The sequence below is a fragment of the Ananas comosus genome, linkage group 12, assembly GCF_001540865.1.
Source record: "Ananas comosus cultivar F153 linkage group 12, ASM154086v1, whole genome shotgun sequence".
In the NCBI taxonomy this organism is placed as follows: domain Eukaryota; kingdom Viridiplantae; phylum Streptophyta; class Magnoliopsida; order Poales; family Bromeliaceae; genus Ananas; species Ananas comosus.
This window is the reverse complement of record NC_033632.1, coordinates 9,257,040-9,272,628: the sequence shown is the minus strand read 5'-3', so window position 1 is coordinate 9,272,628 and position 15,589 is coordinate 9,257,040. Positions and strand designations below refer to the sequence as shown.

Sequence of the window (15,589 nt, the reverse complement as noted above, 5' to 3'; positions counted from 1 at the left end):
TCAGCTATTCTAGAACCAATGGTGCTGACGGAATTGGGTTCTGATGCACGATTTTCGAGAAAAAGGGGTTTGATTGGATTTACATATATGTATATGTGTGTAATTGTTGGTGGAAGGCAAGAGGGTGGGTTTCGCCGTGAATCGGAGACCAAATCTGTGGCATCCTTGGCTTGGAGTTGGTAAAAAAAAAAAAAAAAGGGGCATTATGGTCTTTTTGGGTTGGTGGATGAGCATGCCACCAACTCCCTCTTGATATTTATCCACTCTACCTGTTGCGAAGGGATAATTATCATTTTTCTTTTACTCTCAGACTTTGATCGTGGCTTGGAGAGATTATGGCTCCATTTCGGGTGATGTTCGACGTCGCGCCGGGGAGCCGTCCGAGCATACGTGCGTCGCCGTAGTTTAGCGAGGAGGCCGGGCGAGAGAGTGTTTTCGTCGTTCTCGACGCCGTGCCGGAATTGGAGTCGCTGGTTGAGGTGGGTAATCTCTCATTCCTCCATGGATTTCTTCTCTACTTCAAGCTTCATTCAATTCGAGCTTAAGTGCTGATTCGCAGGATCTTGTCGTCGACTGTTAGTATTTCAGCTCGTACGCGACGTAGGAGTATCGGATTTCGACGAGATTTGGTTCGTTGGAACCGGGACTTCGAGACGAAGATTCTGAGCCCAAGATCGTGATTTTTGGAGCAGGTTTGCCCTGTCGAACCCTAGTTTTACTAGGCTGCTGTTTGCCGAGCAGATTTCAGAGATACTGTTTCGCAGGTTCCAGCGTCGACGTTTCGTATTCTGGCCCGTTCTCTGCGTAGGAGCGTCGGAATTCAGCGAAACCTGGGCCATTGGATTCGTGACTTCGAGACGAAGCTTCAGGACCCTTGTTTGCTGAATTTGAATAAGGTTAGCATGGTCGGATTTAACGCTTTCTTCGCTGCCAGGAGTTGCTTGAGAGGTGGGTTACATCGGTTTTTACTCCTAAGTTCATATTCGTCGGCATGTATAATTTTCGACCTTTGGATACTCTATTCTAGCTCGAATTCATGAATTATATTGTAGATTGCAAATCTGAATTTGGAGCATGTGGTAATAAATTAAGTAGGTTATACATGTTGGACTTGGAAATTGAATTAGGAGAAAACCTGCGATTTGGACCTGTCACTTGTTTAAACTGCCTGATTTAGCTCTAGGAGCCGTTATTAAATTGTACTGTCGCAGTATCTTCGAGATGTGTACTCCAGGTAGTTTAGATTACATTTACGCTCGTGCTGATGCGCCGAGTGGATTTTTACAGGATCGGTCAGGTTGTTCCGGACTGGTGGGTGCCGTCAGAGTTGACGGTGGACCCGTATCGCCTTTTTAGCGTCAGATTGTGCCGAGGGCACGTTACCTGTTGGTTGTTAGACCAGTTTGAGTCGGTTACTTGACTTTGCCTATTGAGAGCCTGATTGAGCTCGACAGAGATACGCTGCATACTCGGTTGGGTAGCGCCCACGAGTGCCACTCCGGAGTCAGGCTTTGTGCTTTCGCGTTGGTGTCGCTCATGCCAGTTGGACTTGCTCTCCACGGACCAGTTAGTGTGGATAGAGCCCGATAGTCGCAACGGGGCAGGGACGGGTGTATTCACAGTCCCGGGGACGGGTATGCTTACAGTCCCGATTGGATTGGGTTAGATTTGACATTTCCTACAGTTGGTTAGTGTAGAGCATGATAGTGTAGTGATTGATAGCGGTAGAGTGTACTTCCTGCTTTTCCTACTATTTTTGCTCCCTTCTGTAGACTTAGTGGGTAGACTGATGTTGTTTCGGGCGGCACCCACTGAGGACTACCTGTTTTTACAGTAGTTCTCACGCCCAGTTGTTACTCCTGTTTTGCAGAGCCACAGGTGCCGGCTGCTGCATCTTCCGCCGACCAGGATCGAGGCAAGGGCGTTGCGAGCTAGAGCCCTACCCGACAGTCAGAGCTAGAGGCTTTCCACTACTGCAGGTAGTTGTTGTTTTGGAGTTTATGTACATAGTTGTTTAACTCGCCAGTGCGAGTAACCTTATATTTTGGATTCTAGCTATGTATATGAAACTTAGTTATTTAGTTTTTTTGAGCAGCTCTATGCTACTGTTTGTAGTATCGTATTTCTACAGGTACTTTGACGCTTCGTATATAAGGAAAATTTCTTTGTATACGGCGGATTTGTCGGCGTGCCCGGGGAACGAGATATCCGGGGCGTGACAAAATCGGACGAAACGAAATGCTAGATTCGATGCCCCAGTCGTACTGATCGCGCTGGCGCACTCCGATCAGAAATTAGACGAACGGATCTCCAGGAATAGCGAAATGTTCGCTGAGGGGTCGAAATCGTCAAAACGAATATAACGCGAAAACCCTAACATTTTATGTGTCATTTTGCGAGATTTCGAACGTCGAGGTGCGTACGTGCAAATTGCACAAGCTTGCAGGGGCTGGACTGTAAATTATATGCTGTGAGGGGATTTTCGAAAAAAAGGACAAATACTATATATAGGGTTTTAGGGTTTCACCCATGGAAACCCTAACCCTAGTCTACCCTATCTCCTCCCAGCTAACCCTAGCCGCCCAGTTGAGCCCTGCCCTGCTCGTGCGTGCGCCCCGACCTCCGGCAAGCAGCTCCTGCAGCCGAAAAACCCACCTGAACCCTCCTAACCACCATATCGGCCACCCTCCCCTCCCTCTTGGCGGGAAGAAGCAGGGAAGCTTCAAGACCCATCTGGAAGCACTCCCCTTGGCCGAGACTCCCCTCCGGCGCCATCACCGGCCGTCCCACCGTCAAAGCACGCCGCCGGAGCAACCCCAGCTCTCTGCGGCCACCTGCAGTCACCTAGGCCGAGCCTGGGTGATCTCTGCATCCGCACGCCGCCGCCGCTCCCCATCGGCCGCGCCGCCCTCGGGCGACCTCCGGCGACCTCGCGCACTCCTCCCCGCCGTCCCTGCATCCCGCCGGCCACCGCCCGAGCTCTCTGCCGCCGTCCTGAACGCGTGCGGGCCGAGTTTGGACCCGTACAGTTTCTGAGCGCGCACCGTCGCCGTGACCGAGCGCCGTCGCCCCGAGGCTCCTCCGGCAGCTGCCTTGCCGCCGGGAACCCTTGAACCCGAGAGTAGGTGGTAGAGTTGATCTCAGTCGTCGTGCCACCGGCCGCTTCCCGCCGCCGTCCAGCACCTTTCCCGGACCCCTCCGATCGGCCGCACCCTTCCCCGGCCGGAGCACCCGCCGTTCGGCCGCCAGTGGCCAGCCCTAGCTCCCACTGGCCAGGTAAGCATGATTTTTTCCTTCCAGCATTATAGTTTGGAGTTTCGGTCGCCTTTTTGGCGATCTGATGGCACCCTGATGAATGTGGAAGTGAGCACGATCATCGTCGTTTTGTGCTGAACGTCGTTCTCACCTGCGTCGGGGTCAACGGTGCCCTGGTTCGTGTTTTAGATGCAATCTTAGCGCTATGCGTGCTATTTTGCTGAGTTTCGCGTCACTCGTGCGCGTGCCACAGTGCCCGGCAGTGCTCCGAAAGGTGAGCACGGCCTCTGGCACGCCGAGACCTGTCAGCAGGTGTCTCGGCTCGGCTGATTGACCCCTGGTTTGAGTAGACGGACCATAAAAGCCTAGAAATCACATGAAATAACACGATTTCATGTTAGCGGGAGGGCTTTTATGCAATTTAGTATGTCGTGGCTGCTGTTGGTAGCACATGTAGGCTAAGGGTAACCTCTGGACTGATCGTCCAAGGCCCCAGGCCTTTGCGAAAATCGAAAAGTAATTTCCGAAGCGTTTTTCGGCAAAATCCGTCGACAGAACGCATTTTCGGTTCGGAATTCTTCCGACGGTGCTCCGTGATGATTTGTGATGTCGCTGAGCCTTATTGGCTGGTCACCCGCATNGTCGTTTTGAGTGTCCGAAAACGACGGGTGAGCGACGGTGGGTTCCGGTGTCGAATTAGACACTTTCGGGAACCCGGATCGGAACGATTATCCGATGATAATCGTTTCGGAGTGAGTTAAGGTCTTTGCTTCCAAGTCACATGTAAATATGTGTTTAGTGGCAGCGGGTGACTTGTATCTTGAGTCGGTGAGTTCCGGGACAGTTCGTGGGTCCCGGCGGAGTCCTGGTGCGGTTTCGGGACTCCCGGCGAGTTACGGTAGTCGGTTTTAGGAAACCGATCTTTGTGGGATTAGTTGTGGGGTTGTGGCTTTAGTGTTTACTATGTGTGGGTTAGACTCTAACCCGGTGGACCTTCCTTAGGTCCGGTTGACATTCTTTCGCAGTCAGAAGACAGGCGCGATATTCGTACAGGTGGGTGCTTCGATCCGAAGTCGGTACAGTAGTGCATGCTCGGTGATGGTTTCTTACCTTTGCTCTTTCGTTATTATCTAGCATATATATATCTTGATATATAGTGTTGAGCCTAGTACCCATGTTATTTTGGTTATACTCTACTCTGTAGTTTTTCATATCTAGTATCATGAATAGGAGAAGAGTAGTTATACCATATTTCCTTGTTGCTCTACTTAGCTGTTCTGCATATCCTTTATCCCGTATTTGTGACCTATTCGGTCAGTTCCTTGACTTCTGTTGTCCGATGACCGTTGAGGTCGGTATACCCTGAGGGGTGGGATTGTCGGTTAGTTGCCGACGGATGATTATAGTTTACTCATATCCACCATTTGACATGTTTGTGACCTAGTCAGTCAGTTCTTGACTCTTGTCGTTTGATGATCTTTGAGGTCTGTGTACCTTGAGGGGTAGGATTGTCAGCTAGTGGCTGACAGTAGTTCTGGATTATACACTAAGATGACTTGTTGGTTCTTGCGTATATACTTTAGTTGACCTATTGATCAGTACTTGCATATTTTTGGGAGGATGTTGAGTTGTTCCATCCTAGTTGACCTGAGTGGTCGGTTCTTGTGCTTCCTTACAGTTTGATGACCTATTGGTCGGTTTGCCCCAAGGGACTGTGATTGTCGGCTGGTTGCCGACGGTTGGCTATTGAGCATATCAGCATCGATCGCCCGAGACTCGTTCGCATTTCACGATCACTAGCGGTCTGATCCACCGCAAGAGGGTGTTCTTTTCCGAAAAAGTAGTTGGATGTGCCAACCGGTGAGCCCAGCGGCCTAGGCTGGGTTATATGCATGGTAGAGTGGCAGTGGGCACACGCTTGAGGTCTGCAGTGCGGACCAACAGAGCACAGATTTCAGATTAGGTATATTTGGACTTCTCGTCCTGTTGACGCATATAGCTATAGTAGTGGTTGTTGCATGTATACTTACGGTTCTTTCTTTACAGTTGTCTTGCTACTATAGTTTTGATATCCTTGTATGCTTTCAATGCTTCGTTACAGTAGCGGTAGTTGTTCTTTTATATATATATCTCAGTCGTTCATTATCGTTGCTACTGTATTTCACTTACCCATACTGCTATTTATCTCTTCCTGATCCTGTGAGCACTTATCGCCTTCGTCGGCTTGCGGTACTCACTGGGAGGGGAGATATGTTACATGTTCTCATCTCCCCCACCATATTTTCACGAATTGCGGGCGGTGAGGGTTTAGACGAGACGTGAGACGTTTGTAGCGGTCGATGGACCTTCCGACCCGGTTTGTTCGGTTTAGTTGCTAACCCCTTTATTTCTGTTGATATAACTTAGACAGCTAATATGGTTCAGTATTTTATTATGTTACAATATTCAAGATTTCAGTTGGTTTTCTGAATTTAATAAAGATTTGTGGATTTTTGTAAAATAGAAAGGTTTTCTACCCCTCGTGGTAGCGAGTTTTAAAAAGAAAAAGGTTTCCGTGTGGGAAACAGTTTAAAAGGGTTTTCTCGTGGTTTTTGTAACTTAGTATTTCAAAACCAGTTTTCGGGTAGGAAACGTTTTAACTAATAGTTGTGGTTTTATATTTAAACACTGAATGGTAAATCTGTAGTGAATGGTGAATGAATGTTAATGTTGTATATTCATTATGGTGGTTGTACTTTGTTTGAACATCTTGTACTTGTGTAACGCCGTGCAAATACAGGGGAGACTCTGTTCGTGTGAACAATGGATTCTTTGTATTTATGACGGATCTGGCATACCCTGAGAGCTAGGTTTTAAAAAAAAAAAAAATTTAGGGCACTTCCGCTGTATTTTCAAACTAAAAGGGACTCCGGGGCATGACAGAGAACATATAGGATGGATATATATATATATATATATGTACGATACATGTATGTTATAGATAGTAGTAGTATATATGATATAGTTAGTATATACATACATGTATATATATTATACATGTATATATACATACATGTATATATATATACATGTAAAGTAGTAATACACTGTATTATATGGATACTGCATTATATGATCGTATAGATATCATCATATAGTATGGTATACTAGTATACATATGCATGAGAGGATATACTACAGTAGGATTACTGTGAGATATATAGATTAACCGATGTAGTAAACATGCGATAGTTATAGGTACTATTCATATATATGTATATATATACACATGTATATATATACATATATATATGCATGTATATGTATATATATACATATATATGCATATGTATATATATACATGCATATGTATATATATACATACATATATATGTATATGTATACATATACATGTATATGTATATATATACAGATATATATATATACATATATATATGCCTAGATATGGATGATGAACATAGGTCGATAAACTCTAGAAAAATTAGAGAACTCAACAAATATGAAACCAAGGACAAGATGTTATGAAATTATGAATCTGAGGTGTGGACAACTAGGATAAAGAAAGAACATCATTGGGTATTGAACCTAGTGTCATTAAACATAGGTTGGATAACATAGTGGTAGGAAGACCGCTTGTATTAGAATGTCATTGAACTTAGTGTCATTGAATATAGGTTGAAAATGTAGTGGTAGGATGGCCACTAGGACATAAATGACTTGACAATATAAGGTATGTGACTAACCCTTGAGACTTGAAAAGTGAACTCCGGAATCCCAGGACTTGTGACTGTCGAAGTTTTTGGCCGTGGGTGCATGCGGCGGCATGTTCCTTTCCCACCGCAAGAACCTCGAGGGTTGTGACTGTGGAAGATTCTTGGCCGCGAATGTATATGGCATGTTCCTCTCCCACCGGAAGAATCTTCGTGCGCTGGGGTGTATATGGCATGTTCCTCTGTCATGCCCCGCTACCGCCAATTTGGTCGATTCGGGCATGTCAACAGACACCGAACGGACAGCACCTCTTCTATCCGCCCAAGGCTCTACCAACATGTACAATAATAGCAATTCAATACAAAATGAATGCAATTATACACGGTTTGCTCGATGGCAAACAACAACCAACAACAAGTGAAAGTACTATGTACTAAACTAAACCATTCCACACACATGTTATTTAATTACATTTTTAACCAAATACAAGTAAACTATAATTATTCCATCCATTCTCTTCTTTCCATACATGTATATACATGACATAGTCATCCAACCCAAAACATAAGGATTACATCTCATTTATTTATACAACATCATTCAACATACAAAAGTTGAATATATATATAGGAAATGACTACAACTCCGGTGGCCGCTAACTACGGCGCTATACCCTTGCCCCGATCCTTCGACGCCCCACTCACGCTAGGATCTGCAGGGTTAGTGGTGTGAGAACTAAAAGAAGTTTCCAGTGGGTTCGGCCGCCGACCTCGCCGACTCGCCCACTAGGTCTATTCAGGCATATGTAATGAAAGAAAAGGAAATAACAAACCACCCTAATGCTATTAAAATGCCTGCAAGAAAATTGATCAATAGATAGATAATCATATGTATGATAAATGTATGCATGCTTTACATTCACTTGGCTTTTACCTAATCATCACGGGGTGCTCCTGGTTTACCCCAAACTCACAACCAAAATCCCTGTCGATTGGGGGAGGCTCCAAGCACTACCACTCGAGAGACCGTCTTTGTGGACCGCTCTCCCCGTGGTGTTAATTCCGGAACTCACCGCTTGAGGGGGAGCTACCGCCCTCAAGCCAAGACCCAATGTGAGTATAGTCTCGTCCTCAATTTTGAGAACGCATAGCCACACTTGCTATAAGCCACAATGCCACAATGCTACAAAGCCCAAGGCCACTCTTGCCTCGATACCACAATGTCACAATAGGTTTTTACCTGGTTTAATATCACTTACTTGGCCACACTTTCCATAATGTCATAATATCACTAATATCATAGTTTGACATGTCACAATAATTTAGGCCACACTTGCCACAATGCTATAATAGGTTTAACCTTGTTTAGCCATTCACGTTCTCGGTGCAAATCTTGCCCGCTAATGTCAATATCACCTTTGTTTACTATTTTCATAGTCCACATCACACAATCATAGGATTCTAACACACATGGTCCATTTCAATTCATATGTTCTCTAGCCTAGAAGCATACAAATGATTCTCAACCATAAACACATATCTCATAGCCCTATAATGCATGATTTCTACTATACATATATGCTCAAATGAAGGTAACATATACATAATAGAAAATTCAGAGATTTCGGATAGCACCCCCCACCTTGTAGGAATGCCAAGATACCACGATCCAAGTTTTGTGATTTTTAGGCGCCTATTTCTTTCGACTGCGGCAAAACTGAGCCAAAACAGGCCCTTTCCTCGATTTCTCCGTGTAGACTTGTCGGATCGCCGAACCGAGTTCACCAATGCATCAGAAAACCTACCAATTAGGGTTACAAGAGATCAATCCCTCACTTAGATCTTATTTAAGCAAAACCCTAACATAACCCTATACAATGTCATCTTCTCCAAACACACCCCTAATACATGGAGAAACATGCTCAAAACCACCAATATACCTCCTAGGAACTCATGCTAGAAGGAAAAAGCTTAACCCTAGCTTAAAACCATGGAAACTCACCTTTGGTTCCAAGTTTTCCTTCAAGCTTTTGCACACTTGCAAGCTCCACCCTCAACTTTGTCTTCTTCTCTACCAAAGTCCCTCCACAAGCCTCTCTTGCTCAAGCTCTAGAGAGAGAAGGAGAGAGAGAGAAGTTTTAGAGAGAGAGGGAAACCCTAATGTGGTTGGTGTGAGAGTAAATGAAGGCTAAACTCTAAGCCATCCAACATATACACACACATACACACTTACACATATGCAAAAAAACCCCCTCTACTTTCACCAAAACAGGGTTGCCAGCTGTGGCGAATTTCGGCTACGAGGTCTGGACCCTGCACAGGGCCCGGACCCCGAGAGCAAAAGTTGCAAATTTCGAGCTGCAACTCTCCCAGCTAGCTCTCCTGGGTCCTCCAACCCCTATGCAACTCATTCCAAAGCACTTTAAACACTTTGCGGACCGTTCCAACTCGTCCGAATCCGCGTTCCGCTCGTTTTGACGGAAGCTCGGCATCACACGACAGGGATTGGATATGTTACATCCTCTCCCTATCGAGGATTCCGGCTGTGGGTGTATGCGGCATGTTCCTCTCCTACTGGGGGATCCGTGACCGCAGGTGTGTGCAGCTTTTACGCTGCCCATCTGGCGCCTTGGTATGTGGATCGAAGGCTGAGATGCACGGCAGGTTCCTCTCCTCAGCCCTGGATGTGAGCGATAATCCGCTGGTGATTGACTCAAGACCGAGTCGAGTGGTAAAACTTGGCTAAGATAAAAGAACCTTAGGAGCGGATAGTAAATGCAATGGATCGTGAAATAGAAAGTAGGAATGGTAGATCTATTTGCATAGATTTCATATTGCATTTTGTGAGGCATAATCATGATGTTTATTACTTGCATAAATTATATATTGATATTTGTTGGACTAACTTGCTTATGTTGCCTCCTTTGGACCTGGTGGGTCGAGTTTTTTCCTTGGGTGGCCGTACCCACTGGGAACTATGTTTATAGTTCTCACCCCCATGTTTTTTAGGCCTACACGTGAGTGGCACGGCGCCAGGGGAAAAGGGCGCAGCTCGGTAGATAGCGAGCGCCCTACCACTTGAGACTAGAGATAGAAGTACCCTCGGTCGGTATAGCTTAGGGTATAGGAAGGAAAGAAACAAAATTGTAATAAAGTTGATTGTATTTAGAAGGAAAAAGAATGTAAAGTAAATGTGAAATGTGACGAATGCTTGTAATAGCTTAGTACTTATGTTTGATGCCTTCCTTATGCAATCGGTGTATGAATTCTGTTCCTATTTGGAACCACTTGAATTGTACTGATTGTGATGCTTTGGGCAGACATGGAAAACTCTGTCCGTTTGGCGGTCTGTCGGTGCGCTCGAATCCGACCAAAGTGGTGGGTTTGGGGGCATGACACATCTATATGCTGGCTTGGTTACTATTATTATATGCAAACTCCGCCAATGGTAAGTGCCAATCCTACGACCTACTCCATCAATCGCGCATGCTCGCAATATATCCTCTAATATCTGAATTGTGAGATCTGATTGACCATCGCTCTGCGGATGGTATGCCGTACACATATCTAAGCAAGACCCCAAAACCTCATGCAAGCTATGCCAAATCGCGACACAAATCATGGAACTCGATCCAAAACAATAGATATCAGGACACGATGTAGCCTCGTCATATCTTCGATATGTAACTCCACAAGTTTCTCCAAATTGTAACTCACCTTAATAGGTATGAAGTGCGTGGACTTAGTCAGCTGGTTCATGACCACCCAAATTGCATCAGACCCTGACTGTGTACGTGGTAACCCTACTACAAAGTCCATAGTGATTTTCTCCTATTTCCACTTGGGCACTAGCAGCGGCTGCAACAACCCCGCCATCCTTTGGTGCTCAGGCCTGACCTGTTGGCATACAAGAAATTGTGAAACAAATTGAGCAATGTCTTCTTTCATGCCAGCCCACCAGAAAACTCTTTTTATGTCATGATACATCTTTGTGTTATCTGGATGTATGGTTTAAGCTGACGAATGAGCCTCTTCCATGACTTTTTTCTTTAAGGCCTCGTCGTTGGGAACACATAACCGATTACTGTATCTTAAGGGGTGTTTGGCCTAGCTTTTAAAAAGTGATTCTGGGCTCAAAAGTAAATTTCGGCTTAATAGAGCGTTTAGCAATCTCGTTTTCAAAATCTGATTCTGATTTTTAGAATCAGTTTTTTGATTTTCGACGCCCAAAATCAAAAGTAGCTCAAACCTACTTCTTGAAATCTGTTTCTAATTTTGGACTCAAACTTTAATTTTTTTATTTTAATTTTTGATTCAAAGTTTAAATTTAAATTTAATTTTAATCTTAATTTTTGAATTTATTTTTGAATCCTTCATAAACTCAAGTCATAACCCTTCATAAACTCAAGCCATCTACACCGTCGCATATTTAGTTCTTTTTGTGTGAAAAGATACTTCATGTTTTTATGATCGATGTAGAACTCATAGTACTCTTCATAAAAATAATGACACCAAATCCTCATGAGTAAACACCATTGCGGCAAGTTCTATGTCACGCCCCGCCACCCGCCTATTTGGTCGGGTTCGAGCCCGCTAATAGACCGCCGAACGGACAGAGTTTCCCCTGTACGTCCTAGGCGTCGCAATCAATACAATACAAGAGGTTCCAACTAGGAACAATATTCAACATACAGATTGCATAAGGAAGTATCAAAAATATAAAACAACTAAGTTATTATAAGCATTCAGCTCACTTGCATTCTTACATCACATTAACCTCCAAATACAATCCGATTATTTCAATTATTATTACAAGTTTGTTTCTTTCACTTCTACACCCCTAAGCTAGACCACCTCGGGGTACCACTATCTCTGGTCTAATGGTAGGGCGCTATCTACGGAGCTACGCCCTTTCCTCGCGTCGCCGCGCCGCTCGTGTGTGAACCTGTAACCCCAAAACAACATGGGGTGAGAACTATTGTCTATAGTTCCCAGTGTGTACGGCCACCCAAGGAAAAAGCTCGACCCACCAGGTCCGAAGGAGGCCCTTCAACATGTTAGTTCCGGTCTTTGCTCTACTACGAGATGGTACACTTCGGCACATCTCCAATGTCAACCCTCAAGAGAGCATTATCCTCAACTTCCGCATGGCTATCCATGATCCAAGTGTCTCCTAGAGACCACTTTACTCTCTTTTTCGATTGCCACAGCCAACACCAATTTGTTCTTGCAACAAATTCACACGAACACTCGGTTCGCGAACCCAAGCCAAACTCACTAACAGAGTTATCGGCCAAATCGCTTATCTCGGTTTCCATAAGGTAGACCAAAGGTCACCGATCCTACACAAGCCTACTGCCTAAACCTTTCTGAACTACGCATAGCGTCTCTCAGTCGCAAGCGTAGACCCATTAATCACTGGCGAAATTCTCACTTAGGAATTCGCACACACTCCAATCAGGAGAAACCATGACCCCAAACCACAACAAATCCTCGGGTTGGGTCACTACACACTCGGTGTATCATCGATCATACGATCTAACACGTGGCATTCCACGCTCCCGGGTCTAAGCTCGGACTATCGTCCTGACCAAACATCTGCCCTACCCGTAGGTACTAGGCCGCTGTTCTACACAGCTGACTATGCTTGTCCGTAAGGCCCCAGGCTCCACAGTCTACAAATGGTCCAGGCACGGATCGTCCTCAAGCAACACCCGTCGTCGTCGTCTTACACGACATGCTTTACCGAGTCATACGTACCACTATCGGCTCCTAAGCACCCAGTGCGAGCTACCAGCCCTATGAGTGATCCATGGCCCGCTTCACACTTAGCAATACTGAAGTGCTATTGCCAACTCACTCTCTCGGCTAAATCCACATCCGCACTCTACGAGTATCTGCATTCGAGCGTCACACGCTTCTATAGCGTTCCACACCAAGTCCACATTAGCCAACCTTGCCTACGCACAGCGACCACACGAGCACGACTCACCCACCTCAATTCGAGGTACTACTAGGTCCACGTGCCCGTACTCGGCAACCAACCAACCGCTCTCTCAAAAGTGATCTACTTTCACTGTTCAATCTACCGGAACTACATCCGAAACACTCGGATGTTTACAATGTCATGGCTCAACTCTCGCAATCAACTACTCATTGCCTTGAAAGTCGCTTCACCATTTTATCTCTACCACGAGTCTCATTTCTTGTCCAAAAATCATTACTAGCAATTCACTAGTGTCATCCGATTCTCTACCTGCTCCAGCAGACGCTATACTCTCTCACACAAGCATGCCCGGGTACCCACACCTACCCGTCCACTGGTCCCTACTATACTAATGCATAAATAGTAGCAACTGACCACTCGATAAATATATGCAATGCACCAACTTAACATCATGCAGAAGCATATGCTTGCTCAATTAATTCATACCTGCTATGGCATCGTCAGTAGCAGCAGGTCCCACAACCCGGGTCGCGTATCCATGGCTACTTGCCGCCCGCCGCGAACCCCTCGGTTGCATCACCCTCAATGGCCGCTCTTCCGATCATGCCGCAGGTGGCACACCTACAGGCTGTCCCGATGAGGAGAAGGTCGTCGCCGGTGTCAGGATCTGGTCATACCCTTGCGGACACTCATCCCGCACATGGCCCGGCTGCCCACAACGAAGGCACCTTCCATCGCGCAGCACACACCGCCGAGCCCAGCGGGAACCACCACAAATCACGCATCCTGGGGAGGACCGGGTAGAGGACGATTTCGAGTGGTGCCTAGAACTTGATTGTCCACCCGAACCGCTCGACAATGGTCTCACCCCTCACGTTCAGAAGCTTCACGCTCCTCACGCACGAAAGCATTGCCTTGCTACGCCCACAAGGCCCGATCCAAGACTTCGGCAAATGTCTGCAACTTAAGTATGTTCACAGCCTTGTAAATGTCTGGCCGAAGTCCACGCTCAAACCAATTGGCCATATCTTTGTCATCCCGCACCACGTTCGGGACACAATTCACGACACGGGAGAATTTTCACTCGTATTGCCTGACCAAGCGGTTTCCTTGCCGCAGCTTCCGGAATCTTTCCTTAAGCTTTCTCTTTTCACTGTCGGGGAAATAGGCAGAGAATATCAATCCCGAAACTCTTCCCAAGTCATAGGAGGGGGACTAGGCGATCGATTCCACTTGACGCCTTTCCACCACACCTTCACCGACTGTTTCAGATAGTGCACGGCTAGGTGTACCTTGTCCCGCTCCAAAGTGTACAGATTCTCAAAGAGAGTTTCCATGGAGTCAATCCACATCTCCACAGTCCACGGATCTGCATCCTCTCCATCAAAGGTAGGCGGATCAAATTTCTTGAAGGTTATGAGAGCTGCCAAAGCCTGCTCTCTCTCCGCCTCTACCTCTGAAAAGCTAAAGGTCGGGTTGCCCGACCCCGACGGAAATACCTCCGCCGCGACTCTCGGCCGTACTTGACGAGCCGAAACTGGTGCAGTCACGAGCTGATCTACCATCTCTTGGAGTCTTTTCATTCGCTCATCCTGGCGCATGACAGCCTCCTGCTGACGCTGCGTCACATCTGCTTGTTGCCTCACCACTCAAACGAGTGTGGCCAACTGATCACGAAGTTCGGAGTCTCCGCTTGTGTCGGTTTGCTCAGGGACACCACTTGTCCCCTCCCGCGCCGATCTGGATGAAGATCGCCTATGCGGTGCCATCGCTTCCTGAAATAGGACAACTCGATCAGCTCTCGACCCTCTAGGTCGAGTACAAAACAATTAACATCGACTCAAATCAGGCGAAAGTCGCGCAAGGGCGCTTATTCTCATCACTCGGTTTCATGTTGTGCGCGCCCAACATGAACACCCTTGGTTGAGAATAAACCACACCTCGAGTCTACCTCTAATATCCGTCTTAGAGGTTTATAACACAACCCAATCCATTAACCTTTCACCACTAATCACAAGTCCTCGTCTCTCACGAGCCTTATTCTCTATGGTTTACTATTTTAGGGTTTCCTAGGTCCGTCTAAACCATTTCCATTCTCTACTTTATGCTCTGATACTACTTTATCTGTCACGCCCAGCCACCCGCCTATTTGGTTAGGTTCGGGCCCGCTAACAGACCGCCGAACGAACAGAGTTTTTTCTGTACGTCCTAAGCGTCGCAATCAATACAATACAAGAGGTTTCAACTAGGAACAGTATTCAACATACAGATTGCATAAGGAAGTATCAAAAACATAAAACACCTAAGCTATTACAAGCATTCAGCTCACTTGCATTCTTACATCATATTAACCCCCAATTACAATCCGATTATTACAATTATTATTACAAGTTTGTTTCTTTCACTTCTACACCCCTAAGCTAGACCACCTCGGGGTACCACTATCTTTGGTCCAATGGTAGGGCGCTATCTACGGAGCTATGCCCTTTCCTCGCGCCGCCGTGCCGCTCGCGTGTGAATCTGTAACCCCAAAACAACGTGGGGTGAGAACTATTGTCCATAGTTCCCAGTGAGTACAGCCACCCAAGGGAAAAGCTCGACCCGCCAGGTCCGAAGGAGGCACTGCAACATGTTAGTCCAACAGATATCCACAGATATTTATGCAATACAAAAATAC

The 15,589-nt window shown here is 46.2% G+C and overlaps 1 long non-coding RNA gene across 4 annotated transcripts; it reads left to right on the top strand.

The window, feature by feature from the left end:
• Window positions 345-1,909, top strand: LOC109718704. 4 transcript variants are annotated; one of them, XR_002218496.1, is made up of 4 exons: window positions 345-479; window positions 560-692; window positions 765-896; window positions 1,871-1,909. It is a non-coding gene; the product is annotated as an uncharacterized LOC109718704 (long non-coding RNA). The 4 variants fall into 4 exon arrangements; XR_002218497.1 differs by having other exon boundaries at window positions 355-479; window positions 581-692; XR_002218495.1 differs by having other exon boundaries at window positions 354-692; window positions 765-948; window positions 1,871-1,908.